The sequence below is a fragment of the Coptis chinensis genome, chromosome 6 (genome assembly GCF_015680905.1).
Source record: "Coptis chinensis isolate HL-2020 chromosome 6, ASM1568090v1, whole genome shotgun sequence".
In the NCBI taxonomy this organism is placed as follows: domain Eukaryota; kingdom Viridiplantae; phylum Streptophyta; class Magnoliopsida; order Ranunculales; family Ranunculaceae; genus Coptis; species Coptis chinensis.
The window spans coordinates 10,450,649-10,455,162 of NC_141461.1; the positions used below are offsets into that span (position 1 = coordinate 10,450,649).

The window sequence follows — 4,514 nt, forward strand, 5'->3', positions numbered from 1 at the left end:
AATTCCTCAATAAGCAATCTCTGTAACAGTGGCTAGTATATACCTAACGTTTCAAACATATTAAAATCACGACAAAGCAATGCTTATACAGCGTGCTGCCGCAACATGCACATGAAACAACATTCAACCATTGTTTCTAGTTGATTAAAAATATTAACATACTGTAGACAATCAAGAAATAGTACAGGAGCAAAGAGTCGATTGCATAATATACATGTCGACATTGCATATAGTTTTCTTTTCTTTTCATTTTATTTTTCTCTTCTTTTTTTCCACGATCATAACTACATTTATAATAAAAAAACCAAAGCATGACCTGAGTTCAAAATACGACAGGGAAGGGATTCCATAACCTGATTCCTAAAGGCCTACTTGGCATTCTCTTTTTTTTTCCATGACAATAACTACATTTATAATAAAACCAAAGCACGTGCTGAGTTCAAAATACAACTGGGTGGGGACTCCATAACCTGATTCCTAAAAATAACTATATCAACATGGTTCTATGGTCTTTTAGACAACCAAATATATTCATTAACTTCCAGTTGCCAGCTTCGTCAGACAACTTGATCGAGGGCATTGTTCACATTTTGGTTTTGATTGTCACCCTCCATTATGAAAACTTGGATATCCTTTTTACTGATCAGGAGAGCAGCAACTTCAACAACAACCATCCATTCTGCCGCCTTAGGTGAACCTTCTATATCAACAACATTGTCCATATTTCCTCATAATTGCTCCTACAGCTTCCTCCATTGTGCTCCTATAGTAAGATGCATCAAATCTGACATTGAGAACCACCATGGCTTCATTAGATGAATAACAGCAAGTCTTGATAGGATCAATCAAATTCCATATATTGAACAAATTTGGTCTGTAGTGCAACTGAAACAAAAGTCTCCTAGAGACACATAGAGTAGTCATCACATACTTCATCAGATTTCTAATATATCTTTATTAAAGCAAGTATGTTCAATTTCTTGGAAATCATTTCATCAAAAAAATAAAATAATGACCCGAATATGAATATTAATTTTGACCAAAATCATTATATATGGTACTTCAATTAAAGTCAATGAAACACGTTGGAACTAAATACAGTACGGATAGGTGTTGAGCTAATCAGCTAACCTTGTTCCATTGTAAATCACAATGAAATAAGCTCCTCTAATAATGTAGCCACACGGTAAATTGAACCATCTTTTTGTCTATTCATACCCATGTCTATTTTCTTAAGTTTTATCAGCAAATAAATAAATGGGACACAACATTTATTTTACAATGGGAAGTCATTTATTATTTTACTGACAAATGGGATGTAGCATTTTAAAGACGATTCCAACATAGGAAAAACAAACAATGGTTCGGTTAGAAAATATTTCATACTATATGTACGTTGGTCCAAGTATGAACACCATTTGTCTAGCACCCAAATCCTTGTAAATTTTCTACAATGAATGTGCATTTTGCAGTGTTGTGCCTTCAACACACCTAGAATGTGTGTTCGACAAATCAATTGCAATGGTTTAGATTAGATGAATATCCTAAGGTCAAAAAGAAATTCTAATTCCTATGCATTCATAAATAAAAGTTGGCATTCCCACTCTTCCATCTAAATACCATAAAATACTTAACCGGTGAATTAAGCTAAAGATAACTCCATATCTAGAAAAAAAGATTAAGGATTGAAGATCAACACACATCAGGATCGATCCTCAGCCATCTGTGTGCAAATCTGCTCTAGCATCCTTGCCCAATGCATTTTTGTTGCATACCATTGTACCCTGGTGACTATACATTCAAAACAGGAAAATGTATATCAGAATGGGATAAAGAGTTCTAAACATGTAGCAAGTAGCAACAAACTCAAAAGCTAATACAAAGCTAACAAACATATACAATCAATTGCCTCTGCAAAAATGGTGTGGTACTCAATCCAAACAACAGACATACTAAAAGACATATTTATGTATACCATGGATGTCAGAGGATGTACAAAACAAATGTTTGTTGCTTAACTAATCTAATGCTAATAACCTTGCAATTTATTTTAAAAATTCAGCTTTTAACAATCAAATGATAAGTTCTTAAATGTGCCAACTCAAATGAATATAGCACGAAACAACTACTTCTAAAAATATGTCACCACAATCATAATAAATCCAAGCCCAAGTCCCATAGTGTTCAAAGAATTCCATTTATCAGCGATGAGAAATGAATATGTAAAGAAGTATGGCTACAAAGACATGAACACCATCTAAGATCTTGTACATGTTATGTATTGGGTCGATCCAGTGTAAAGCAATATAAATATAGCATAGCTTCCATTTCCAGTCCAATTATTATAAAAGCAATAGTGTAGTTGAACTGGTTTATCTTTGTTTGCCTCTACCTTGAGACTATCCCCATTTGGAACATTGTTTGAGCCCTTACACAAGGACAAACCACCATAGTTAGGACCCTTTCTCTTATTAGCCTAATTGGCAATCGTAACCTACTTCATTGTACCCTTAAAATGGGGTAGAGTTGAAGGAGTCTACTGACTACACGCAGAAAGTCTCAAACAGTGAATAGACTACATTCAACAATTGGGAAAAAAAATACTTTGTGTCCCTGAGTAATGTCACAATACATTGCAATGGAATGGCAAGTTTAAAAAAAATGACTAAAGGGAAAGTGATCCTCTTGTAGAAGAAGCAACAATTATTGAAAAAAAATAGGCAGTATGGAAACATAAAAATCTATCGTAGATTCAAACATTCAAGCAATACACGTAACTGAAATCCCCTAGCAACGGACAACCTAACTACGCCAAACTGAATGGAATTTCTGAACAGAGATTTCTAAACAGTCAAAAAATGCACCTAATGTATATTTGAGAGAGTTTTTAAAGAGAGCAGATGCTTACCCAGGTACATCGGGGAATGAAATTCCTAAATTTTGTAAAACTGCAAATGGGCGGCATTTTCAAAAAGTTCATTGTTGCTCCTTAGAGATCGTTATTTCCATTAGCTGCATCAGTCAACCACAAAACAATTTGAGAACAGTAGATTACAATAATCGACACCTTCCACTGAATTTTGGATTTACAATGGAATCAAATACCTCATAATCCACAGAAGATTGTGCCGAATACCAAGTAGCAAGGAATGAATTCACAAACCAATTGACTGAAAATTAGATAAGCTAGCACTCAGAGTTAGAGTTTCTGGAGTAATATTAACTTCAGTAATAGAACGCTTCCTTAGCATCATACCTTAGGGAAAGATAAAGAACAATAAAATGAAATTAAAGAAAATGATGCCAAAGTTCAGTAAACTATGAGTGCTCCATCTAGTAAAACAAGCCAACATAACACAAAGTATCCCAAACAAAACTCAGAACATAAGCGCATCCTTGTAATTTCTAGCAATGACATGGAGAGGTCTATAATAGAACTTAGTTGATGGAATTAACAGGAAAAAAATCTTTAAAATACAACACATGCAAATCCAAGTTTCACTTGGCATTTTATATGTGAACTCACCATTTTAAAGAACTCGGGAACGCTCTCGACCCCCACATTGTTATACAGGTTTTGAACTGAAACATCTTTGTATACAAACTACATAAACTAAAAAGTTGCTTTCAAACATCAATCCTAAGAAAAAAAATGGATTACTTGATCCTTAGTTATGACATTTGTAATTAACATATATTAGAGGATTAAAGCTCTGAGAGAAGGTAACGATTTACCAATGTACAATGAGAAGGAATTAAATTCCTGAATTGTGTTCACATGTAAATCTCCTTCCCCAAAGTTCATTGTTGCTCCCTGTATGCATCAGCCAACAACAAATAGAAAATAAGAAAATTGTGATTTTTGTTTTACACTCAAATCAAACACGCTTAAATTCTTTTTTTTTAATGGAATTGAATTCAGGACTAAAATGGAATTGAAAACACTTAGATTTGATTGGTTTTATTTGCAATTGGTCATTCCCTAAAAGAATAGTCACGATGCCTAGTGCCTGGTGAAACTCATAAGAAGAATATGACGTTCAAATGGAAGAAACTAAAATTACTCGAGAAAGATAAGGCATATTACCTGCGTACTATTCAGTAGCTTAGAAATGTAGAGTATTGAATACCCATTGATTCTTTCTCTAATACATCTGCTATTCACTCCCATTTCATAAATCATTCAGCATAGAGGTTTTTGAGCCACACCCATAACAAGAATTGAACCTTGGGAGAGAGAGAGTGGTGACTTCGGGTTTTGTAGGGGAACAAAAAAGATTTGCATAACCATCGTAGTTCAACACTAAAAACTCATAACACAGTCCGACACTGATATGTTCAATCTCTATAAGAAACAGAGACACTAAAACCTCATAACACAGTCCTCCATAAAAGTAGTAAAAACGCAGTCTAGCAAGAATTTCAGATGAAAACAAATAATTTAAGGGAAAACAAATTAAATCATGTAAGATTACCTTTTGAAATTCTTACAGTAAGATTTAGGGAATCTGGCG

The 4,514-nt window shown here is 34.0% G+C and overlaps 1 long non-coding RNA gene across 2 annotated transcripts; it reads right to left on the reverse strand.

Moving 5' to 3' along the window:
- Nucleotides 1–231: 231 nt before the first annotated feature.
- LOC147491392 (uncharacterized) lies at nt 232–4,235 on the reverse strand. 2 transcript variants are annotated; one of them, XR_015199384.1, is made up of 6 exons: nt 4,088–4,235; nt 3,736–3,814; nt 3,106–3,170; nt 2,909–3,012; nt 1,702–1,791; nt 232–784 (listed from the first exon to the last, which is right to left on the reverse strand). It is a non-coding gene; the product is annotated as an uncharacterized LOC147491392 (long non-coding RNA). The 2 variants fall into 2 exon arrangements; XR_015199385.1 differs by lacking the exons at nt 3,736–3,814; nt 4,088–4,235 and adding an exon at nt 3,527–3,704.
- Nucleotides 4,236–4,514: the final 279 nt, after the last annotated feature.